Genomic DNA, 26,900 nt, shown 5'->3' with positions numbered 1-26,900 from the left:
AAAGTAAACATGGCAGGCGACCAGCTTGGCTTAACAGTGAAATCCTTGCTCGTCTTAAACACAAAAAAACAGCTTACAGGAAGTGGAAGATTGGACAAATAACCAGGGAGGAGTATAAAAGTATTGCTCAGGCATGCAGGAGTGAAATTACGAAGACCAAATCACACTTGGAGTTGCAGCTAGCCGGAGATGTTAGGAGAAACAAGAAGAGTTTCTTCAGGTATGTTAGCAACAAGAAGAAAGTCAAGGAAAGTGTGGGCCCCTTGATGAATGAGGGAGGGAACCTAGTGACAGAGGATGTGGAGAAAGCTAGTGTACTCAATGCTTTTTTTGCCTCTGTCTTTACAGACAAGGTCAGCTCCCAGACAGCTGCACTCTGCAGCACGGTATGGGGAGGAGTCCTGCACTTAGGACAGAAGAATCCCATGCACTGCTACAGACTAGGGACCGAATGGCTGGGCAGCAGTTCTGCAGAAAAGGACCTAGGGGTTACGGTGGACGAAAAGCTGAATATGAGTCAACAGTGTGCCCTTGATGCCAAGAAGGCTAATGGCATTTTGGGTTGTATAAGTAGGGGCATTTCCAGCAGATCGAGGGACGTGATCATTCCCCTCTATTCAGCACTGGTGAGGCCTCGTTTGGAGTTCTGTGTCCAGTTTTGGGCCCCACACTACAAGAAGGATGTGGATAAATTGGAGAGAGTCCAGCGGAGGGCAACAAAAATGATTAGGGGGCTGGAGCACATGACTTATGAGGAGAGGCTGAGGGAACTGGGATTGTTTAGTCTGCAGAAGAGAAGAATGAGGGGGGATTTGATAGCTGCTTTCAACTACCTGAAAGGGGGTTCCAAAGAGGATGGATCTAGACTCTTCTCAGTGGTAGAAGATGACAGAACAAGGAGTAATGGTCTCAAGTTGCAGAGCGGGAGGTTTAGGTTGGACATTAGGAAAAACTTTTTCACTAGGAGGGTAGTGAAGCACTGGAATGGGTTCCCTAGGGAGGTGGTGGAATCTCCTTCCTTAGAGGTCTTTAAGGTCAGGCTTGACAAAGCCCTGGCTGGGATGATTTAGTTGGGTTTGGTCCTGCTTTGAGCAGGGGGTTGGACTAGATGACCTCCTGAGGTCCCTTCCAACCCTGAGATTCTATGATTCTATTCTATGATATACGTCTGGCCCCTCTTAGATCCAAAGAGAGAACACAACCCAAACAAAGAACACAAAGAAAGACTTCCCTCCACAGAGATTTGAAATTATCTTGTCCCTTGATTGGTCCTCTGGTCAGGTGTTCGTCCGGTTTACTGAGCTTGTTAACCCTTTACAGGTAAAAGAGACCTTAACCCTTAACTATCTGTTTATGACACGCCCCCCAAATTGCAGACAGTGGGGGAACCACACTGGCGGTTATTTCTTTCTAGAACTTTTAAAATAAACAGATTAATAAAACACATGCACCATTACATATACAAGAACACTTTTTAACCATTTGATTTTGAGAAACTCTCACGAGAGAGTGCATCAGCTACTTTGTTGGAAGCTCCTGAAATGTGTTGAATTTCAAAATCAAAATCTTGGAGAGCTAAACTCCATCGAAGCAGTTTTTTGTTGTTTCCCTTGGCAGTATGGAGCCATTTTAGCGCAGCATGATCGGTTTGTAACTGGAACCGACGTCCCCAAACGTATGGGCGTAGCTTTACCAGGGCATACACAATGGCGTAGCATTCTTTTTCACTGATGGACCAGTGGCTTTCCCTCTCAGACAGTTTCGTGCTGAGAAACACGACAGGATGGAAGTTTTGATCCGATCCTTCCTGCATTAAAACTGCTCCCACACCACGCTCAGATGCATCGGTGGTTACTAGGAAGGGTTTGTCAAAGTCCGGGGCCCTTAGCACAGGGTCAGACATGAGCGTCGCCTTAAGCTGGGTAAAGGCTTTCTGACACTCATCAGTCCACTTAACTGCATTTGTCTGGGTCTTTTTGGTTAGGTCAGTTAGTGGGGCAGCGATTTGGCTGTAGTGTGGTACAAATCGCCTGTAATATCCGGCCAAGCCTAAGAAGGATTGGACCTGTTTTTTTGACCTTGGGACAGGCCACTTTTGGATAGCCTCCACCTTTGCCTGTAGGGGATTTATTGTTCCTTGACTCACCTGGTGCCCTAGGTAAGTCACTCTGTTTTGGCCTATTTGACACTTTTTGGCCTTAATAGTTAGTCCTGCCTGCCTGATGCGCTCAAAGACCTTTTCCAGGTGTTCAGGCCATGAATCAGAAAAAATGGCCACATCATCGAGGTAGGCAACTGCATATTCTCCCAATCCTGCTAGTAGACCATCTACCAGCCTTTGGAAGGTGGCGGGTGCATTTTGCAGTCCAAAAGGAAGTACATTAAATTCATACATCCCTGCATGGGTGATGAAGGCTGACTTTTCTTTAGCGGGTTCATCTAATGGTACTTGCCAGTATCCCTTGGTTAAATCTATTGTAGAGATGAACTGGGCACGTCCCAATTTCTCCAATAGCTCGTCGGTGCATGGCATTGGATAGTTGTCGGGACGAGTTACAGCATTTAGCTAATGGTAGTCCACGCAAAAGCGTATTTCCCCATCTGGTTTGGGTACTAGAACCCCTGGAGATGCCCATGCACTGGTAGAGGAGCGGATGATACCCATCTCTAGCATGTTTTGGATCTCCTGTTCTATAGCAACTTGGGCATGAGGAGACACCCAGTAGGGTGGGGTTCTAATTGGGTGAGCATTACCTGTGTCAATGGAGTGGTATGTTTGGTCAGTCCGTCCTGGGGTGGCTGAGAGCAAGGGGGCGAAGCGAGTGCACAGCTCCTTGATCTGTTGCCGCTGTAGACGTTCCAGGGTTGTGGAGAGGTTCACCTCTTCCACACCACCATTACTTTTTCCTTCGTAGTAGACACATTCAGGCCACTCAGCGCCATCTCTTCCCTGGGCTGTAAACTGACAAACCTGTAAGTCTCTGGAATAAAAGGACTTTAGAGAGTTAACATGGTACATCTTAGGCTTTAAGGAGGAATTAGGAAACACTATGAGGTAGTTAACAGCTCCCAGGCGTTCTTGGACCATGAATGGTCCTTCCCATGACGCTTCCATCTTATGGGCCTGTTGCGCCTTCAAGACCATAACCTGGTCTCCTACCTTGAAGGAACGCTCTCTGGTATGTCTATCATACCAGACCTTTTGCTCTGTTTGAGCATCCTTTAGGTTTTCTTTAGCAAGGGCTAAAGAATGGCAGAGGGTGCTTTGTAGGTTGCTTACAAAGTCCAGAATGTTAGTTCCTGGAGAAGGCGTAAACCCCTCCCATTGCTGCTTCACCAACTGTAATGGCCCCTTAACCTCGTGGCCATACACAAGCTCGAATGGTGAAAACCCTAAACTGGGATGTGGTACAGCCCTGTAGGCAAACAGCAACTGCTGCAACACTAGATCCCAATCATTGGAGTGTTCATTCACGAATTTACGTATCATGGCCCCCAAAGTTCCATTAAACCTCCCCACCAGGCCATTGGTTTGGTGGTGGTAAGGGGTGGCAACCAAGTGATTCACCCCATGAGCTTCCCACGGGTTTTTCATGGTCCCTGACAGGAAATTAGTTCCCGAATCGGTAAGGATGTCGGAGGGCCAACCTACCCTGGCAAAAATGTCTGTTAAGGCCCGGCACACAGTGTTAGCCCTGGTGTTGCTTAGAGCTACTGCTTCCGGCCATCTGGTAGCAAAGTCCACGAAAGTCAGTATGTACTGCTTTCCTCTGGGGGTCTTCTTTGGGAAAGGACCCATAATATCCACAGCTACTCGCTGAAATGGGACCTCAATTATGGGGAGTGGCTGGAGAGGGGCCTTGACCTGGTCTTGGGGCTTTCCAATAAAAAGAAAACAAAACTTTTCATTTGCAAATTTTTTTTTGCTGGTGTTGCTCCCTGACAGAGAACCAGAAAAACTGGTTTGTCCTGTCTTTTGCAAACTGCTAATGCTCTCTCAGTGAGGGTCCTTTCTAACAAGCCTTGTTAGAAAAACTTAACACCTCTTCCCTAGCTGTTTTTCCAAGCAGCCAGAAAGGAAAAAAAAACCTCCCTTGCTTTGGTTTCTCAAAAAAGTCTCCACCGCTGCCTACCATGTCATAGGTTTATTCCCCACTTTGAACGTTAGGGTCCACAAGATGGGGACCTGCATGGACTCCTCTAAACTTAAATCCTAGTTTAGATCTGGTTATGCTGCCACCAGCTAGAAATTCCAGTGTCTAGCACACTCCCTGTTCCCCCAAACTTTCCCTGGGGAACACAGATCCAAACTCCTTAGATCTTAACACAAAGGGAAATAGCCATTGCCCCATCTTCCCCTCCCTTAGCCGTTGTGAGAGATCACCTTGATTAAAACTCCTTGAATCAAACAAAGAGGGATTCCCTTCCCCCCCCTCTTCCCCTGAGATTCCAAACAAGGGAAGAAATCAATCAGGTTCTAAAAAGAAAAGATTTTTAATTAAAGAAAGAAAAAGTAAAAAACTATCTTTGTAAAATCAGGATGGAAGTTTACAGGGTACAGCTTATATAAAAAAATAATAAAATTGTTATATCCTTGGGGGCAGCTGGTTTAGGAAGAAATCACTTGAGGCCAGACAGCAGACAGCTAACAAAACTACCATTTTATTTACAGACACAGAGCTCACTCAGCCAGCCGAAGCTGGCCGAGCTATCCCCTAATAATCTAACTCAGTTGCCATAGGAACAAAAACCATGACAACCAAATACACAACATATTCCTCCCCCTCAATAAGAACATCCCCTAAATAAAACACACACTAGACTAGAGAAGGAGGGTAGACTGCCTCCATTCCCGGCTAAACCCTGGGGATTATTTTGCCCCATAACCATGGGTTCGCCCTAGCTAAAGATCCAGCCGATGAGGCAGCCTTCTGTCTCTAGGTGGATTACGGCGAACTTCTGGTGTTGTTGCACCCGAAAGTATCATGGGCTCAGGGTCCGCAGCACGAACGGGTGAGGAGGTGGTATCAGCTCGTGCTGGGCAAAGGGGTATCTCAGCCGCCAGCAGTAATGGAGGAGAACAATCAGGAACAGGTGATTCGTGATTCGGTGCCTCACCAGAAGAGGTGAAGTCAGACCCCTCAACTGCAGATGTGTCCTGAGGACTGGTCTGACCTGGCAACAGCTGATCTACATGTCGCTGCCAGGTAAGATTCTCTGCAGTCCGGACTGTGTAGGAAACAGGTCCTGTTTGAGTGATGACTGTGGCCGGGACCCATTTAGCTCTGGAAGTATAATTCTGAGCCAAAACTGGCTGTTCCGGGCTAAAGGTTCGGTCTTTTGCTCTGGGTGCCCGTCTGATGACTTGATATTGCTGCTGATGTTGCACAGTTTGTCGGGGTTCAGAAGGTTTCAGCAGATCAAAGCAAGTGCGCAGCTGTCATCCCATCATTAGAAAGGCCAGGGATGCCTGGGTCGTAGCATGAGGTGTGTTTCTGTAGGAAAGTAAGAAGGTATCCAGACGCTTTTGAATGGAGTGTTGTCCCCTTGCTGATTTCAAAGCATTTTTCATTGTCTGCACAAATCTTTCAGCTAATCCGTTGGTGGATGGATGATATGGTGCTGACGTGATGTGGTGTATCCCATTTGCCTTCATAAAATTTTGAAACTCCTGAGAGATGAACTGCGGTCCGTTGTCGCTCACAAGTTGTTCTGGCAGACCAAAACGACTAAAGAGTCCTCGTAGTTTTTGGATAGTACACTCTGCAGTAGTGGACTGCATTATAGAGACTTCTGGCCATTTAGAATGGGCATCTACTGCCACCAAGAACATGCTTCCTTCAAGGGGGCCAGCGAAGTCAACGTGAATACGTTGCCACGGGTTTTCAAGCCAGTCCCATGGATGTAGGGGTGCCCACTGGGGTGCATTCCTCACACCCTGACATGACATACAAGCTTTTGCCTTTTCTTCAATAGCACTGTCAAATCCAGGCCACCAAAAATAGTTTCGTGCAATTTCCTTCATGCGCACTATTCCACAGTGACCAGAATGTAGCTGTTCTAACATCTGTGATCTCAGTGGTGGTGGAATAATGACACGTCTCCCGCACAACAAACAACCAGATTGGACCAATAACTCCGTCCTCCTGGACATGTAGGTAACAAGGTCGGATGAGACTGGAGAGGTTTGTCGAGATTTTCCATGCATCACCAGGTCCATAACTTGGGACAATACTGGGTCAACGTGGGTTGCCTTCTTTATCTGAGTAGCAGTGATGGGTGTATTCTCTACCTGTTCAAAGTAGAAGATTTCCTTTTGGGCACCATCTTGATGTTTGACCGGCAAAGGCAACCTTGAGAGGCCATCTGCATTGCCGTGCAGAGTGGATTTCCGATATTTGATTTCATATGTGTGTGCTGAAAGTAACAATGCCCAACTTTGCATACGACTAGCAGCTAATGGGGGAATGCCTGTGTAGGGTCCAAAAATTGACGTCAGAGGTCGATGGTCTGTGAGAAGAGTAAACTTTCGCCCAAACAGGTACTGATGAAACTTCCGAATTCCAAAAACAATTCCTAATGCCTCACGTTCGATTTGGGCGTAGTTAGTTTCTGCTTTGCTTAGAATGCATGAAGCAAAAATAGGTCTCTCTTCTCCTGAAGGCATAATGTGTGACATGACTGCTCCCACTTCATAAGGGGAGGCATCGCAGGCCAATTGTAGGGGTAAGGATGGATCAAAGTGCGTTAGAACTTCAGAATTTAGCAATGCATCCTTAGCTTTGTTAAATGCAACATCACAGGCTTCAGTCCACTTCCAGGCCTTGTTCTGCCCAAGGAGCTCATGAAGTGGTTTTAGCAGTGTGGCTAACTGTGAGATGAACTTTCCATAATAGTTCAGTAGTCCTAGAAACGAGCGCAGCTGGCTTACATTTCGAGGTGGGGGAGCCTCCACAATAGCTTTAACTTTTGCAGGGGCCTTATGAAGACCTGCCGAAACAATGATGTGTCCCAAATATTCAACAGAGGGCTTGAAGAATTCACACTTGTCTTTGCGAACTTGTAGGCCATACTCTTCCAGTTTTTGTAGGGTAGCCTCTAAATTCTTTAAGCGATCCTCTTCAGTTCTTCCAGTGACCAGGATATCATCCAGATAGCACTGAACTCCTGACAAGCCACACAAGATCTGGTCCATAGCCCTCTGGAACAGGGCGGGAGCAGACGTTATTCTGAAGGGTAGGCGACAGTATCGATAAAGCCCCTTATGAGTCACAATAGTCAACAGCTCTTGGGACTTTTCATCAATGTGCATCTGTAAATATGCTTGACTCAGATCAATTTTACTGAACTTTTGTCCCCCAGCCAGGCCTGCGAAGAGGTCATCGATGCGGGGAAGCGGGTATTCCTCTGCACACAACACTGGGTTGACAGTGACTTTAAAATCACCGCAAATCTGGAGAGAGACATCTTTCTTCACTATTGGAATGATAGGAGTGGCCCATGAGCTATGGGTAACTGGTATTAGGACTCCATTGGTGACCAGGCGCTCCAGGTCTGCTTCAACTTTTGGCCTGATGGCATATGGCACAGTTCGGGCTTTCAGATATTTTGGTGGACTGTCAGGTTTAATGTTCAATGTCACAGTGATTCCCTTCATACTTCCCAAATCATCTCCAAAAACAGCAGCATGTTTCCTTAGTATAGGGGTTAGACTGGTTTCTTCTTTAGTCATCCGGTGCACTTCTGCCCAGTTCAGTTGAATCTTCCCAAGCCAAGACCTACCCATTAAGGCTGGGTAGTTACCTCTCACCACAAACAGTGGCAATTTAGCCGCCTGTCCATTGAGCTCCACCTTAACATCAATAGTGCCCAACATGGGCACAGCTTCTCCCGTATACATCTTCAGAACAGTTTTTGTTGCCTTAAGCGGAAGATGCTGTAGCTTTTCTTTATACACAGTCTTGGAGACCAGCGAGATGGCTGCACCGGTGTCCAGTTCCATGCGTATAGGTTTGCCATCCAATAATGGGGTTACCCAGTATTCATGTGAGCCCACTGCCAAAGACAAAACATGCAGTGGCACTTCCTCTTGCGATGAGGTGTCACCTTGATCATCCTGGGTCTGCTCTAGGGTATGCAGGGTTCCTGCATACATAAAAAAGAATCTGGCACATCAGAAAAAGGCAGACAAATAAACAGGGACAAGTTTTTAAAGTGATTGTACACAAATGCCAGAAGTCTAAATAATAAGATGGGTGAACTAGAGTGCCTTGTGATAAAGGAGGATATTGATATAATAGGCATCACAGAAACCTGGTGGACAGAGAGCAATCAATGGGACACAATCATTCCGGGGTACAAAATATATCGGAAGGACAGAAGAGGTCGTGCGGGGGGAGGAGTGGCACTATATGTGAAAGAAAGTGTAGATTCAAATGAAGTAAAAATCTTAAGCGAATCCACATGTGCCATAGAATCTCTATGGATAGAAATTTCATGCTCTAGTAAAAATACAACATTAGGGATCTATTATCGACCACCTGACCAGGACAGTAATAGTGATGATGAAATGCTAAGGGAAATTAGAGAGGCTATCAAAATTAAGAACCCAATAATAGTGGGGGATTTCAATTATCCCCATATTGACTGGGAACACTTCACTTCAGGACGAAATGCAGAGATAAAATTTCTCGATATTTTAAATGACTGCTTCATGGAGCAGCTGATACGGGAACCCACAAGGGGAGAGGCGACTCTAGATTTAATCCTGAGTGGCGCGCAGGAGCTGGTCCAAGAGGTAACTATAGCAGGACCGCTTGGAAATAGTGACCATAATACAATAGCATTCAACATCCCTGTGATGGGAAGAACACCTCAACTGCCCAACACTGTGGCATTTAATTTCAAAAGGGGGAACGATACAAAAATGAGGGGGTTAGTTAGACAAAAGTTAAAAGGTACAGTGACTAAAGTGAAATCCCTGCAAGTTGCATGGGCCCTTTATAAAGACACCATAATAGAGGCCCAACTTCAATGTATACCCCAAATTAAGAAAAACAGTAAAAGAACTAAAAAAGAGCCACCATGGCTTAACAACCAGGTAAAAGAAGCAGTGAGAGATAAAAAGACTTCCTTTAAAAAGTGGAAGTCAAATCCTAGTGAGGCAAATAGAAAGGAGCACAAACATTGCCAACTTAAGTGCAAGAGTGTAATAAGAAAAGCCAAAGAGGAGTTTGAAGAACGGCTAGCCAAAAACTCCAAAGGTAATAACAATATGTTTTTTAAGTACATCAGAAGCAGGAAGCCTGCTAAACAACCAGTGGGGCCCCTTGATGATCAAAATACAAAAGGAGCGCTTAAAGATGATAAAGTCATTGCGGAGAAACTAAATGGATTCTTTGCTTCAGTCTTCATGGCTGAGGATGTTAGGGAGATTCCCAAACCTGAGCTGGCTTTTGTAGGTGACAAATCAGAGGAACTGTCACAGATTGAAGTGTCACTAGAGGAGGTTTTGGAATTAATTGATAAACTCAACATTAACAAGTCACCAGGACCAGATGGCATTCACCCAAGAGTTCTGAAAGAACTCAAATGTGAAGTTGCAGAACTATTAACTAAGGTTTGTAACCTGTCCTTTAAATCGGCTTCGGTACCCAATGACTGGAAGTTAGCTAATGTAACGCCAATATTTAAAACGGGCTCTAGGGGTGATCCCGGCAATTACAGACCGGTAAGTCTAACGTCAGTACCGGGCAAATTAGTTGAAACAATAGTAAAGAATAAAATTGTCAGACACATAGAAAAACATAAACTCTTGAGCAATAGTCAACATGGTTTCTGTAAAGGGAAATCGTGTCTTACTAATCTATTAGAGTTCTTTGAAGGGGTCAACAAACATGTGGACAAGGGGGATCCAGTGAATATAGTGTACTTAGATTTCCAGAAAGCCTTTGACAAAGTCCCTCACCAAAGGCTCTTACGTAAATTAAGCTGTCATGGGATAAAAGGGAAGGTCCTTTCATGGATTGAGAACTGGTTAAAGGACAGGGAACAAAGGGTAGGAATTAATGGTAAATTCTCAGAATGGAGAAGGGTAACTAGTGGTGTTCCCCAAGGGTCAGTCCTAGGACCAATCCTATTCAATTTATTCATAAATGATCTGGAGAAAGGGGTAAACAGTGAGGTGGCAAAGTTTGCAGATGATACTAAACTACTCAAGATAGTTAAGACCAAAGCAGATTGTGAAGAACTTCAAAAAGATCTCACAAAACTAAGTGATTGGGCAACAAAATGGCAAATGAAATTTAATGTGGATAAATGTAAGGTAATGCACATTGGAAAAAATAACCCCAACTATACATACAACATGATGGGGACTAATTTAGCTACAACGAGTCAGGAAAAAGATCTTGGCGTCATCGTGGATAGTTCTCTAAAGATGTCCACGCAATGTGCAGAGGCGGTCAAAAAAGCAAACAGGATGTTAGGAATAATTAAAAAGGGGATAGAGAATAAGACTGAGAATATATTATTGCCCTTATATAAATCCATGGTACGCCCACATCTCGAATACTGTGTACAGATGTGGTCTCCTCACCTCAAAAAAGATATTCTAGCACTAGAAAAGGTTCAGAAAAGGGCAACTAAAATGATTAGGGGTTTAGAGAGGGTCCCATACGAGGAAAGATTAAAGAGGCTAGGACTCTTCAGCTTGGAAAAGAGAAGACTAAGGGGGGACATGATAGAGGTATATAAAATCATGAGTGATGTTGAGAAAGTGGATAAGGACAAATTATTTACTTATTCCCATAATACAAGAACTAGGGGTCACCAAATGAAATTAATAGGCAGCAGGTTTAAAACAAATAAAAGGAAGTTCTTCTTCACGCAGCGCACAGTCAACTTGTGGAACTCCTTACCTGAGGAGGTAGTGAAGGCTAGCACTATAACAATGTTTAAAAGGGGACTGGATAAATTCATGGTGGCTAAGTCCATAAATGGCTATTAGCCAGGATGGGTAAGAATGGTGTCCCTAGCCTCTGTTCATCAGAGGATGGAGATGGATGGCAGGAGAGAGATCACTTGATCATTGCCTGCTAGGTTCACTCCCTCTGGGGCACCTGGCATTGGCCACTGTCGGTAGACAGATACTGGGCTAGATGGACCATTGGTCTGACCCGGTTCGGCCTTTCTTATGTTCTTATGTTCTCTTTTTGTTGGCCAGACCACAGGCCTCTTTTTCTTTTGTTTACAGGCACATCAATGTGTCCCTTTTTGCCACAGTGTCGACACATCAGGTCCTTACACCAGCATCCTGATGCCTGGTGACCCGGCTTACCACAGCAGTAACATTCTTGACTCTGCACAGTTTTGTGAGTCGGTTCTTGTGACACTTTTTGCACCCTAGGGGATGCACCGATGTATTGCGCCTTCCTTGTAGCCAGTTCCATGGAGACAGCAATATCAACAGCCTTCTGTAAGGTAAGCTGAGCCTCTGTCAGTAGGCGCTTCTGTATAGCTTCACTGTAGAGGCCACACACTAACCTGTCACGCAGGGCATCATTTAATATCTCTTTAAATTCACAGTGTTCTTCTAGCTTTTTTAAAATTGCTACATATTGTACAACTGTTTCATCTTCCTTTTGGTCTCTTTTGTGGAACCTAGATCTTTCAGCAATTACCAGTGGTTTTGGGGAAAAATGTGACCCCAGGATTTCCACAATGTCACTGTAAGATTTAGTCTCAGGCTTAACAGGGTGTAGTAAGCTGCGTAGCAGAGAGTAGGTTTTAGCTCCTACAACAGTTAAGAATATTGGCACCTTCTTCGCTTCTGTAATGTCATTTGCAATAACAAAAAGCTCAAAACGCTCAGTATACACAGGCCACTGCTCTATATTCTCATCAAAAGGTTCCAGTGGCCTGGTCAGAGTAGCCATGATTTTTAGTTTCACTTTCACAGTTAGTGCAAACAAGCAGTATTTTTCTTTGTTTGTTCTTTACCTTGACTTCTACTTCCTTCTGTTACTGGAGCAGCACCAGGATCCCATCCATCATCGCCACTTGTTATATCCTTGGGGACAGCCGGTTTAGGAAGAAATCACTTGAGGCCAGAGAGCAGACAGCTAACAAAACTACCATTTTATTTACAGACACAGAGCTCACTCAGCCGGCCGAAGCTGGCCGAGCTATCCCCTAATAATCTAACTCAGTTGCCATAGGAACAAAAACCATGACAACTAAATACACAACAATTCTCATTAAACTAGTCCTGATGTTTCCTCTTAAGGAAGCCAAGACCTTCAGCAGCCATATTATATGTCATGTCCCCAGAATGTTTCCAGGCTGTCTTAACATCCACTGAGGCATCTGTAACTGAGGGAAATGCTTCCTGTGAATTCTTGTTGGAATTCAGAGTGTTTGTCACAGTTTCCCAGGCTTGAAATATTTATTTTCTTCACTGGCTTGAGTTGCTTTCTACATTGCTTGGGAGCAACGTAGGAGGACATTTGACTTCTCAGGAGTCTGTGATCTGACCAGCAGTCAGGGAGCCTAACATCGCAGAGATCTCTTTGCTGCACAATAACATAATCAATCATGTGTCAGTGCTTTGAATGAGGGGCATCCAGGTCATCCTATACTTGTTGGCCAGTTAAAACAGTGTTGATGACTAGGAAGTACTCAGTACCTTTGGAAAGGAGTGACAAGCTGTTGCCATTCACATTACTCACCCTACAATGACCATTGCCCCTGGCATTGAAATAATCTAGAATGATCAGCTTGTCATTACATGGAACCAACTTGATGCTGCAATCAAGGGGTCCACAGAAGTCTTTATCCTCATCTGGATGTATTATTGTCGGTGCACATGCATTGATGACAGCAGCATATCAACCTTTAGCAAGACCAATGCAGCAGAGCGTAAGTGTGTCGCTAACACCCTTCAGCAGTGACTCCAGTTCATGCCCAATCAAAGAACTGATGGCAAACCCCTCAGCAGAGCATCTGGGTTCATCCTCAGAATTGCCAATCCAGTGAAAAGTGTTACCAGCAACCACTTCTAGCTGAGACTCATCACCAAGTCTTGTCCACTGAGTGAAGCGTATTGGACCAATACGCTATCAAATATGGCTGTTCTATGCTGAGGTCCATCATCTCTGTCAAAGAGCGTACAGATATTCTAAGTGGCAACATTTATTTGGGTCTTTCTTATATTTAAACCTAGAAAAGCTGGATGACCCATCAGGTGCAGGATTCTGACAGATTTGGGTCACTTTGTATGGATGGCACATGTGCAAATTTGGTCACACATAGAAACTGTGCGGGGATGGTGCATACTCGGTGCAGATGGAATCTTCTGAGCTTCTAATTTGCAGAAATTTTAGCAAATTAATATGGGGACAACAAAAGATACATCCCTGCTCCTATGGTAATCCTGCTGCCAAATTTTAAGTCCCTGAGCCAAAGCATGGAGATTCTGAAGTTTTTCATCCCAATGCTGCCTGTCCTGTGTGATTACCTTGTTCTCCCTTCCTTTATGGTGATCTTCTGCCATGTTCCCATTATCGTAACTGCTCTGAACTGTGAGATAGGTGTGTAAATAACACTGTAAAATGTTCTTGTGCTATCTGAAATGTATATGTATAAACTCATTTGCTGGGATGGCAAAAAGGGCAGGCTGAGAGGAAAAGGTCTTTTTTTTTTTTGTTGAAATATAGTTGAGTACATTCATGGGCGAGTCTTTCTTTCCTGTCTGTATCTGCAGAGTGATAACTGGGGGAAGGTTGTACCCACACTGTGCTAGTTTCCTGTTTTTGTATCTCTAAAATGTGCATGGAAACATCTGTGAATAGGCGTGGTGATCAACAACACTTTGATGAGGTTCCTGTTCCCTCTCCCGAATTAGCACTCGCTGCAGATCTCTGTCTCCCACACTCAGACTAGTTTGTCTTCCCCTTCCTGTCTCTCTATCTGCAGCATTTGCAGAATATGTGGTCTGTGTGTGCATGCGTTACCCACAGTGAGATGGCGTTTCTTTCCCTTGCTGTCTCTGAACTGGGAGCATGTGGACATGCCTTGAATGTGTGGTTTGGTCTCTATACAGTTCAGGAGCTGTCTCTTTCCTGGCTCCAAACTGGTTCTTCAAAGATTCTCTGAATCTTGGGAATGAGGGCGATTTCAGAGCTTGAGCTCCAGTCTGAGCCCAAACATCCACATGGCTATTTGTAGCACTGCAGCACAAGTTCTTAGAGCCCGACTCTGTAGACCCAGGCTCTGGGATGCTGCCACGGGTTTTGTGCTGGGTAGATATATCCTTTGTAACCCTTCTGCCAGGTGGAGCCAGCAGCAACCAGGGCCAGGTACAATATCAATACAACACAGAACAGGCCCAAGCCCCCACCCAGTGACCTGGGAAAATTACACACCACCCCTGGATGCCTCTGAGAGGCAATACTTCTCCTCTCACATGCACAGAGTCTGAGTGTAGAAAAGAAACATTTTTAAAAAGGAGGGAAGTAACCTGATGTTTATTTGGGAAGACACTGCAAACAGGGTTCATAAACCATGAGTAAAGAGAAACCCCCCCAAGTAGGTTGGGCAGAGTCCTTTCCCCCTCCGGTTCTCAAGTCCAGCAACCCAATAATCCCTTTAACATGCCCAACCCTTCTTTGCACCCCACTCACAGTTGCTGCCCTTGGTCAGTGCAGACCCAGAGTTCAGAGATGTATCTGCAGAGTTCACCTCCCACCCTCGGGCACCTTACTCACTCTGCTGCTCACTCACCACCCCTCTCCGCTAGCCACCCTGCTGCACACTCCCAGCAGCCCCCTGGTCAGTGGTCTCGGCATACCTCTCCACCAAATGGCTGCACCTTTTTGCCTCACCAGCCACTTGCTCACCAGCTGACTATCAGGGCTTGGCTACACTACACAGCTTTTAGCAACACACACAGCCTTATCGCTAAAAGTCAGCGTGTGCGAACGCTCTCTGCAGGTATTTTGTTGGTACTTTTGCTGACAAAATACTTTCAGCCCATGAATAGTGTTAGATCTGTTGGCAGGAGAGTGCTCCTGCAGACAAAGCTGCGTTCACACTGCCACTTAGGATGGAGAATAAGACTGAGAATATATTATTGCCCTTATACAAATCCATGCTACGCCCACATCTCGAATACTGTGTACAGATGTGGTCTCCTCACCTCAAAAAAGATATGCTGGCACTAGAAAAGGTTCAGAGAAGGGCAACTAAAATGATTAGGGGTTTTGAGAGGGTCCCATATGAGGAGAGATTAAAGAGGCTAGGACTCTTCAGCTTGGAAAAGAGGAGACTAAGAGGGGATATGATAGAGGTATATAAAATCATGAGTGATGTTGAGAAAGTGGATAAGGAAAAGTTATTTACTTATTCCCATAATACAAGAACTAGGGGTCACCAAATGAAATTAATAGGCAGCAGGTTTAAAACAAATAAAAGGAAGTTCTTCACGCAGCGCACAGTCAATGTGTGGAACTCCTTACCTGAGGAGGTTGTGAAGGCTAGGACTATAACAGGGTTTAAAAGAGAACTGGATACATTTATGGTGGTTAAATCCATAAATGGCTATTAGCCAGGATGGGTTAGGAATGGTGTCCCTAGCCTCTGTTCATCAGAGGATGGAGATGGAATGCAGGAGAGAGATCACTTGATCATTGCCTGTTAGGTTCACATCCTCTGGGGCACCTGGCATTGGCCACTGTTGGTAGAGAGATACTGGGCTAGATGGACCTATGGTCTGACCCGGTACGGCCGTTCTTATGTTCACTTGCATCAGCAAAATTTTGTCTTTTGTGGGGGGGCTTTTTTAAGTACCCATAAAAGGCAACAGTTTTGTTGACAACATTGCAGTGTAGATAAGCCCTCAGTCACCTGCTATTGCCACCTGCCTCTCACCTGGGCACATCAATCTTTTAGTGATATTTATCTCTTAGCAGGCAGGATAGAAACACAGTCCTACCACAACTGATTTCAGCTCTGATTAAGCATTTAACATAACAAAGATACTCTTAAAGAAACCTGTTTAGCCCATTCTTTGAAGGGAGGGAAAAAGAAAAAAAACACATGAAGAACTACAACACCACCTAACTAGAACATCTATCCTATTTCCTTTTACTTTCACAGGCCCCTGGCATTCGAGCCCCTGGCTTAATGCGGCTCTTTGAACTGAGGGTGACCCCCTCATTTGTGACAGGTTAAATACTGTAATTCCTACAATAATTACAATGTTGGTAACAGTATTTCACCTGACATTCAGTACCAACGTGATTTGTGACCCAACACCAGCCAAAGTTGATTACTTTGAACAAACCTCCGCTCTATCTGCTGGATATCTAAACAGAGCAGGAGCAAACTGTCTTTACATAAACACACCCAAAGTCTCTCCCCCGCCCAGCTTAGTGTCAGGGAAGAATTCATTCAGACCCTGCTTAGACCTACATGGTCTTGTTTGGGTTCTGCTGCCACCTGGGCCTCACCAGCCCCTTGCGGGGCCTCTACCATTCTGCACAGAATAGCCAGGGCTTCAGCAGCCAGTTGTGCAGCCCTGGGTGGGGCCTGTGGGTTTAATCCTCATGGCTGAACGATGGGCATTGGGCTCCACCGAGGCTCTGTGGACAGGTTGATGGCACCTTAAAGACTAACAGATTTATTTGGGCATAAGCTTTCGTGGGTAAAAACCCCACTTCTTCAGATGCAAGTGGGTTTTTTACCCACAAAAGCATATGCCCAAATAAATATGTTAGTCTTTAAGGTGCCACCAGATTCCTCGCTGTTTTTGTGGATACAGACTAACACAGCTACCCCTCTGATACTTGTGAACAGGTTACAGACCCTGCCTCAGACACAGATTCTGATCCCAAATCCTGCCTCTAGCCCCTGTCTAGAATAACCACGGATCAAGCCCCGTCAAATTTTCTTGCTACAAACTCTCTCTTCAGGGAATTGTTTCCCCAGCCCCATGAGCCTTTCCATAGAATGACCCCACAGTTCCCATGGTTCTTAAAGGAACAGGTCTCCTTGCAGTGTCCTGGAACACCACAAGGAGAACACACCTCAGCCCAGGCATCAGGCCCCTTAATATCCAGGATCCCCAGCAGGGGCGAATAGTGAGGGGACATGCAGGGTCATGTGCCCCCCTCAGATTGCTCTGTCACATAGTGCAACTGAGCTCCCTCTCTTAGGGGCTGATGACTTGGTGAGCTGCACCAGGCAGGAAGAGGCAGAGGCAGAAAGAACAGCTAGAAGCTGTAAGGAGGGGTCGCTGCTCTAGGGAGGGGCCGCTGCTTTCTGCGTGGGAAGACTGCTGTGGGGGGCATGACTCAAGCTCTTCGGGGGTTGTGCCCCCACACCCCCACTATCATCAGGCACAGGTTGTCTCTGTTCCCTGGTCTCATGAGATTCCTGCCACCCCCGGTCATAGTGCTCTGGTGGACATCCAGCTTCCATTCTCTGGCTCGCCAATTTTCCTGCAGCCTGATGAGACTGTTTGAGGCATGCCTCAGTTTACCAGCCATAGTACAGCTGCACACTGTATTGCCTCTGCACGGATTCCTTTCTGGTTGTTGGTGTGTTGGGTATTGGCAGAGGCCCCCTGCCTCCCACAGCACCACCTTTAGACCTGCTGGTGCTGCTGTGGTTTGCAGTGTGAGGGTTCAGCAGGGCCCTGGAGCTCCTGTTGGTTCAGAGGGAACCTCACAGTGGATACAGCTCTCAGGGAGTGGTCTGGAGAGTAAAAGAGAGAAGGCTACTCGAACATGGGCTGCTGGAGTCAGGGTTTGTCATAGGACATCCTTAGCAGGGAACAGGGGATTGAGAATGCCCTGGGGGAGGACAAGTGAGGGCACTGGGTAGAGAGAGGACTAGAACTGGTGCTCTATTTTGAAGCACTTGGAAGAGAGGAAGGTGATCGGTAACATTCAACATGGATTCACCCAGGGCAAGTCATGCCTGACCAACCTGATTGCTTTCTATGATGAGATAACTGGCTCTGTGGGTATGGGCAAAGCGGTGGATCTGATATATCTTTACTTTAGCAAAGGTTTTGATACGGGATAACAGAGTCATTGCCCCAAGCATGAGGTGTGGAGGGGCTGAGGAGTGGTCAGAACTCAGCAGCTTCCAGGAAGAGGCAGAGGGAACAAACTCTCTCAGAGGGGAACAATGGGGCAGGCTACTTGTTGGGACACCCAGTGTATGTTCCCGAAGCTGACAGGGAATTACCAATGGTCACAGTTTCATTCTAATCTCTCTGACCTTTATAAAACTATAAGGAAGCTGAACATTTCAGTGCACACATTTTATCTATATTATGCTATCTCAAGTCTGGGGTTTCCTGTTGTTTTTCACATCTCTTCCACTTCCTCTTCTGCTCAGCTCCTCACAGGCCTTTGATTTTGTTTTTTGGCTTTTAACCTTCAGGAACCAGTGTAACACCATGATCACTCTGTGGACTGCTCTATCCTTGTGGATGAGTTGCTTCCAGCTGTCACTGTGCCTCAGTGGGTCACAGCTGAGGCTGCCAAACTCAGGATAAACTGCTGAGAAATAGGGTGGACTCACCCCAGACTGGTGGTTATTCTACCATTCAATATACTAAGCCAGTAAGAAAGCACACTTCCATCTCACCACACTTGCTAACAAGTCATCAAAAATGCAGTCTCCTTAGGCATTCCAGCACTTGCATCACCACCCAGACACTAGAATTTAGGATGAGCGGTTATTGAAAACCAACGTAATCAAATAAAGCAACGGTTCTCAAACTGTGGGTCAGTTTTAATGGGGTCACCAGGGCTGGCTTAGACTTGCTGGGGGCTGGGGCCAAAGGCAAAGCCCCAGCCCAGCAGCCCAAGGCCAAAGCTGAAGCCTGAGGGCTTCAGCCCTGAGTTGCAGGGTTCAGGTTACAGGCCCCCTGCCTGGGGATGAAGCTCTGCACCCCCCGGCATAGGGTTGCCAACTCGATCAGACTGGATGGACCGGACGCCATTGCTGCAAACAGCGTCCGGTCCAACCGAGTTGGCAACCCTATCCTTGCCTAGGGCGGTGAAGCTTGGACTTTGGCACTGTTCCCCCTCACCTGGGGTGGTGGGTTTGGGCAAGTTCAGGCTCCAGTTGCCCCTCCTGGGCGTGTGTAGTAATTGTTGTTGTCAGAAGGGGGTCGCGGTGCAACGAAGTTTGAGAACCCCTGAAATAAAGAGCTCTTCTAATCTCAAAAAATCAGCCATGAAGTCAGGTCAATATATAATCCAAATCTTACCCAATAATCACGCTGTTGCCAATCATTTAGTATCTAATTTGTAAAGGTTAATTTATAAGAGAAAAGAAGGAGAGAGTTAAAATGGTCAAAGAAATCCTAAACATCCAATCATTGCAAAGTTCTTATACCAGGTTTGTAGCAGTGATGTTACCGATTGGCGGCTTTTAAAGTCTCCGGTAACTCTCAGAAGACTGGAAAGTCCTCAGCACATTGGTTGGAATTCTCTTTTTAGTGTAAGTCCATAGTCCAGAGATCAGAGCAGGAAACAGGCAAAATGGAAATGTTTCCAGGGTCTTTTATACCTTGTCCCTGTAGACGAGCTGACTCACCCCTGCGGCGTCTCCTGCTGGTGACTCCTGGGAATTAGCTCCTTTTCCAGCCACGAGCACCCTCTGCAGGCCAGTGATCCCCCTGTCCTCTTGGCCCCCTTGGCCCTCCCTGGACCCCAGTGCTCCTTTAACTGGGGTGCTGCCCCCTGGCAGTACCCCACCAATCTGGGTCTCCCCTCCCTGGGGAACCCCCCAACCCACTATCCCCACTTCGCCTCAGTTTTGGCTACTGCCCAGTCTCCATCTAGCCCCTGTTCACTAGGGCAGACTGCAGTGTATCCGCCATTCATCACAGGCAAAAGGGTTTGGACCTGCTGCCTTTGCCTACCCCTGAGCTGCCCCCTACAACCCCCAGTACCTCTCGGCCTTACCCTAGGCCACAGCCTGGGGCTTTCCAGGCTGGAGCTCCCCAGTGCCTCTGCCTTTCCCCAGCCCTGCTCCACTCAGGTACCCTGTCTCTAGCTCCCTGCAGCCAGGCCCTTCTCCCTCTACAGCCAGAGAGAGTTTGATCCTGGCTTCCCTGGCCTTTTTATACAGGCCAGCTATGGCCTGATTAGGGTGTGGCCCAGCTCGGATCACTTTCCCAATCAGCCCAGCTTTTAGAGCTGCAGCTTTCAAACCCTCCCAGGCTGCTTTTTAAACCACTCAGGGCAGGAGCGGGTAACTACCCCGCTACAGTCCCACATAACCCTTTGACCGCACTCCTGTCCCTGTTCTTTTATTAGTTGTCCCCCGCAATTAGTGGGTTTCTGAGGCCCTGTGGAAGCTCCCCTTAGACTGGGGGTGGATCCATTAGCACTGGGCGGGCTTCTGCCTGCCCAGTTTCCCAGAAACCCAATAGATACAGTCCCACATGACCTCTTACCGCACTCCTGTCCCTGTTCTTTTATTAGTTGTCCCCCAAAATCAGTTGGGTTTTGAGGTCCTGTAGATCCTCCCCTTAGGCTGGGGAGGGGGATCCTTTAGCAGTGGGCCCACTTCCCGGAACCCAGTAGGTACAGTCCCACGTGGATGGAATTTTACTGTCCCCAACAAAGTTCTTAGTCTTAGTTTGTGGAAAATTACAGTCACAAGATGGAGTCCAGCATCACATGAGGAAGTCACATGCCCTTGCATGCTTCGATGACTCTCAGGAACAGCCATTATCCATATTCTGGCTAAGGCATCCACAGGAAGGCTCACCAGGCAGGGATGAGCTTCTTCTATAACAGCAAAAACGTGAAAGAAAGAAAAACACAAACAGCCAAACAAATTTACTCACCCCAAAGTTAGTCCTCGCACCTTGTTCGTTCAGCAGGGGGATCTCCTTCTTCCCCCTCAAAGTCCCCTGTTTGCAGTCCCCTGGTCAGTAGCTCTCCATGGTCACTTAGCCTCTGGCTTTTAAGATCTTATCTCCTAGGTCAGCCCTACCCCCTCGTTAATCACACAGGGGGAGGGTGATCACAAGACTGATTGAGGCTGATCACAGTTGATGAAGGATGATCTAGGGAACAAAGGCTCAAACAGTCCCCAGACACACAATCTGCAAACAGGGGAGTTTGAGGCGGGAAAATGAGATCCCCCTCCTAAACAAACAAGGTGCGAGGACTAACCTTGGGGTGAGTGAGTTTGTTTGGCTTTTTGTGTTTTTCTTTCTCTTTCAGGTTATTTCAGTTACTGGATCAATTGGGATTATGTGTCTGGGGACTGTTTGAACCTTTGTTCCATGGATCATCCTTGATCAGCTTCAATCGGCCTTGAGGGTAGGACTGACCTAGGAGAGAAGCCTTAAAAGCCAGAGGCTAAGCAACCATGGGAAGCTAGTGACCAGGAGACCACAAACAGGGGAATTTGAGAAGGAGTTGTAATACATTTGCTATGGTCAGGAAGGGCCACATCGCCAGTGCCAACACTAATCCTGTCTCCTTCGCTTGCACCTGTATCCAGACAGACAATCAAGCCATGGATGCCTCTACCCAGATCCTGGTATGGTTTTGCAGACATTGTGGCCTGCATTTTCCACTCTCATAAAGCCAGTCTGGGGTGACCATCTAATACGAAAGGTACCTGCTGGTGAAATCTCTCAGGAAGCAGGTGGGAGAATGACAGGAGGAGGTGGCTAGGTTGAGGAGAGCCTCTGCGCCCACAAGGAATTCCACAAGAGATTCACATGGAGAGATACAAGGCTGAGGATGCCCCTTGTACAGACAAACAAGTTTTGCAGAAGTTCCAACCTTTGCTCTTACATAGCAATTGTTTAGCTATAGGCCTTATAGGCCTTGGGCCTAGCAGGGCAAGGGGTTAATTTCACTATTTAAGCTTTAAGCTTATAAGCAAGGGCTCTTAAACTCTAAGCATATAAGTAAAGGCTGAACATATAAGTGGGTAGTTCCCTATCAGTAGGGATACCTCTGCCCAGGTCTGACGCTTGAGGAGCGCCTTGATGCCCTCCGCAGGGAATGTGGGCCAAAGCCCCAAAGATCCCAGCCCAGTCCTCTAACCTTCTCGGGCTTTAAGGCCAGCCCCGTAGCAAAGAAAGGAGACTGGCCCTGCCCTGAATGCCAAGCCAGGGAAACTTGCTATAAATGCAGGCACGTGCAGGTCCCCGCTGTGGAACCCTCAGGTCGGTCCACGGAGTTGGTCTCTCTCCGTGGATCAGTTCGGCCGACCAGTAATCCGGGGGAGGCTGAAGGGTGGGCCTGAAGGGACATAGCTTTTGGATTCCGGATCGAGCTAAATCTGGCACACGGTTCTGCCAGGGAACGGGGCCAGCAAATATCATTTGGGGGCGCTACGGGAGGCCAAAACTGGGGAATTGACCAGGACGGAATATTCTGGCCTTCCGAAGGAGAGCCTTTTGATTCTGCTCCCTGGACCCTAATATCCAGCTCAACATCATAGGGGTACCCAGTTTAAAGCATGTGGTCGTTGACCTGTGTAACTGCTAACTGCGTTCCATCCCTAATGGGAATGGCCAGGTAATCCCCATGGGGTTGGTAAGCAGTGTAGCAAAAGGGCCAAAACCAGGAATCATTCTCTTGGGTTGGGAGGACCTGTCGGGATGGGGAATGAACACTCTGGATGCTGGGCAGCTCCAAACTGTAGTAAGCATAGAGGGGGGAGCTGTCCCAGCAGTTCAGCAGTACCCCATCCCTCGAGCAGCCATTCAGGATCTCTCCATTATGATGGAGGTCCTAGAGCAACGGGGTGGGGGAGGGGTTATTGATCCTGCTGCCTCCTGCGCCAATGCCCCTATATGGTCTGTCCGTAAACCAGATGGTTGTTGGAGGCTAACCACTGATTACCGGGAATTAAACCCTGTCAACCGCCTCCTCGCCCCACTGGTAACGTGCCTGCCTGAAATAATTTCCCGAATTCAATCAGGGGACCAGTGGTTTTCTATGCTGGATATTTCCAACGGATTCTGGTCCATTTCTTTGGCCCAGGAAAGTCGGTGGAAGACTGCCTTCGCTTGGCAGGGGTCTCAAGTCCAGTGGCAGGTCCTGCCCCAAGGGGACAACAATGCCCCCATCCTCTTTCACCGGGAGCTCAAGTGGGTTCTGGATGCAATGGGACCCGTGAATCAGCAATGTATCCAGTATGTGGATGACATTCTCATCTGGGGATGGGAAAAGGAGAAGGTGGCTGTGGCTATCCGGGATATAATCAAGGGTCTTGGAAAAGCAGGACTAAAGCTGAATGGGAGAAAAGCTCAGCTGGTCCAACCCTCAGTAATCTTCCCAGGGATAACCATTGAGCCAGGTAGGCGGTCTGTTGATTCAAGTCGGGAGGCAGTGATCACCCAGCTGCCACGTCCTACTGATGCTAGGGCTCTAGCTTCATTTATCAGACTGATTGCGTTCTGCCAGGAATTAATTCCTCGATGCAGCACCTTGTTGCGGTCCCTGAAAGCTCTACTCTGATCTCCAGGTTGGGAGTGGACACTGGACTGTGAAAAAGCCTTCTCGGCGTTAAAACAGTATATCACCTCTGTCCCTAGTCTGACCCCGAGAAACCCTTTATTCTGTACCCAGAAGTCTTTGGGGAGGAAATTGGAGTAGTGGCTTGTCAGCAGGCCACCCTCAAGCCGCTGGGCAAGTGGAGCTCATGAATCATACCATCAAGGAGGAACTTCGGAAGGGTACCAATCTGGGAGGCACCAATTGGGCCGAGCTATTTTATTTTAATGCGTATCCGAGCCCAGCCTGCCAAGGCCACAGGCTTCAATCCTCAGTAACTGCTAAAGGGCAGAGCAAAGCCTTGGTGGGAAAACCTGCTCACACTTCCACTGATGGAACAGGTTGTACAAGCAAATACGGAGGACTGGATCCTTCAGCTTCGGGAGCGAATCCAAATACTACACAGGGAGGCTGCCCAATCAGAGGGCAAGGCTAAGACCAAGACCAAAGCCTGGTATAATCCTCTACACAATCCCCTGGATCAGATACAAACTGGAATACTGATAATGTATCATGCTCACGGTCCCCACCCCTTTCTGGTGCCTCAGTGGGAGGGTCCTGATCTGGTAGCTGACATGATTCATCCATCTCTGGTGTGCTTATCCCATGAGGGTCAGCACTGGTGGGCTCATGTCTCTCAGGTGAAACACTATAATGCCTTCACCAAAAACCAAACGGAATGAAGTGATTCTGTTTTTCAGAATTATGGCCACTCCTGCGGATACTTCCAATGGCTGCCTGGGTCAGGTTTAGTCAGCCTTGTTATCCAGACCCTAACCCGGAGGACATTGGAATGGGAAGGAAATCGAAGTATTACACTCCAGAACAAATCCAACAGTGGCCCTGGTATCGAAGGTGAACAATTCCTTGGTGGCAGGGAGGAAATTATGGTTTAACAAGTTGTGGTACTGTATATTATTGGGGGTTTATTCCCTATGCTCACCATCTACTGACCCTGATACCCTCAGTAACTGGTGCCAAGTATACTTGCAAAATGAATGCCGTCCGACCAATCTTTTTGTTCAGTGATTTAATAACGGCTCCTTACAAGCATCCGAATATACCTACAATAGTTCAGCAAGGTGGACTTTTAAGGTGGAGGGAATAAATGATCACTTAGATCACTGTATATGTGATCTCACTGTGTATGTGATCTCACTGTATATGTGATATCACTGTGTGTGCTTTTTTCCCCCTCATTATCCCTGCAAATAAATAAGAACATAAGAACATAAGAAAGGCCGTACTGGGTCAGACCAAAGGTCCATCTAGCCCAGTATCTGTCTACCGACAGTGGACAATGCCAGGTGCCCCTGAGGGAGTGAACCTAACAGGCAATGATCAAGTGATCTCTCTCCTGCCATCCATCTCCATCCTCTGATGAACAGAGGCTAGGGACACCATTCTTACCCATCCTGGCTAATAGCCATTTATGGACTTAGCCACCATGAATTTATCCAGTCCCCTTTTAAACATTGTTATAGTCCTAGCCTTCACAACCTCCTCAGGTAAGGAGTTCCACAAGTTGACTGTGCGCTGCGTGAAGAAGAACTTCCTTTTATTTGTTTTAAACCTGCTGCCTATTAATTTCATTTGGTGACCCCTAGTTCTTGTATTATGGGAATAAGTAAATAACTTTTCCTTATCCACTTTCTCATCCACTTTCTCAAATGATTTGGCTCTCTGGGGAATGTGGACATTGGATGGAAATCTCACTCCCCTCTGGATACCTCTAAATTCTTCAGGCATGGCACCCCCTTTTAATTGGAGATGTCGTGCTGCCCCTTTTTGGACCAAGGGAAAATGCACCCTAATTAAACCATTTCCACTTCCTACTCCTCCACCTCCCTCCAAATTGTCTGTGACACACCCATCCCCATCGTTGTCTACCCCCATCCAATGACCTATCGTTCTTAATGCATCTAGTTTACAAATGTCTATCACTCTATTCCCCACTGACTGGTATCTCAGTAATACCTTTACTAACTGTTCTCAGTTTACCAAAGTAGATAAAAGAATGCTGCTATGGGCAATTACAAAGTCGGTAGAAATGGAAGAATGGGAATGGGGAAAGAACACCTGAAAATGGAGAGCACTCACAAACTACCTCTGGGAAGGTTGTAATTCACTGCAGAAAGCTGATTCAGTGGCTCAAATCCAATGCCTGGAACATGCCCTGGGGCTACTGGACTAGGGGATTATTACAGGGATCTGCACTTAGCTCAACGGACCATTTGTTGGGAAATGTTATTCTAACCCTCAAGAATATTACAGGTTTCTGGTAAACAGTGTAAAAACTATTCTGTGGGGAGAAGCATGTGGTCAGGTTCAACAAACCCTCACCAATCATCTTGTAACCTCCTGCAAGATACCCACCGGGTTTTATGGCCATCTGGGTTGGAGGGACCAATGTAGCAAATCAATTAAAGGTGTATAGGCCCTTTAGAGCCACCTGGCAGACAATGTGGGGGGACTGTACACTGGGTGAGTGTATCCTTACAGTCAGGGGAGTGGCTGAAGGAAAATGGACCTCGGACACCCTTTTACAGCCGGGGTTCAGGGGTGGGTGCAAATGGAAATGGTCCCAAGAACCTGTATGGCAAGTAGTAATAACAAATAAAGACACATGGTTTCTAATGGGATCCGAGGTATACTACCCACGCATGGGTCTCGTGTGGGTGGGACAGGGAAACATCTGGAAGGACTGGCCAGAGGAACTGTCGCCCCTGCAATGTTCAGAACCGGTACCCTCTCAGCATTGGGTGGAACAGGGAAATAAAATTTGCTGGGCGGGATCGGCCATGCTTAATGGCCAGGTTCTGGAGGGTGGAAGGTGTGTGGGATTTGGACCAGGAAACTTTTCCTTGCAGCTGGGAAACTTCACTTACCAGATCCATATACCAGCTGTGCATCAGCTTAATGTAACAGGACACCCAGCAATACCGACTAACTGAACTATGGTGGTACCGGAACCCACCTGGATGAACTGGGACCATGTGATACAGTTACTCGGGCAGCTCCAGGTGGAGCATCGCCAAACACAGATCTTGTAAGCCAAGGCCCTTAAAGGAATAAATGCCTTCCAACTAGCTACTGAACTACCTGCTGATTGTACTTGGACTGATGTTGCCTATGCCCTTCCAACAGGCCTAATGGATACTCATTCGCTTCTTAGTCGTATTACTCATGTTGTGGGAATGTTTTTCCTATTAACTGGATTATTAATGATATTCATGGGGTGTTTAAAATTATGTGCTGCCTTAGCCTTTCCTCAAAAGCCATATTTGTAGATTCAGCAGCTTATCCCTTTTATGACCCACCTTCTGTCTCTCCTTGTAGCATAATCGG

General features: G+C 46.9%; 1 pseudogene; it reads left to right on the top strand.

The window, feature by feature from the left end:
- The window catches only part of LOC120393747, a 56,800-nt pseudogene extending 33,096 nt beyond the window's left edge, over positions 1 to 23,704 (top strand).
- Positions 23,705 to 26,900: the final 3,196 nt, after the last annotated feature.

The sequence above is a fragment of the Mauremys reevesii genome, unplaced genomic scaffold (assembly GCF_016161935.1).
Source record: "Mauremys reevesii isolate NIE-2019 unplaced genomic scaffold, ASM1616193v1 Contig3, whole genome shotgun sequence".
In the NCBI taxonomy this organism is placed as follows: Eukaryota; Metazoa; Chordata; order Testudines; family Geoemydidae; genus Mauremys; species Mauremys reevesii.
This window is presented reverse-complemented; position numbering and strand designations above follow the sequence as displayed.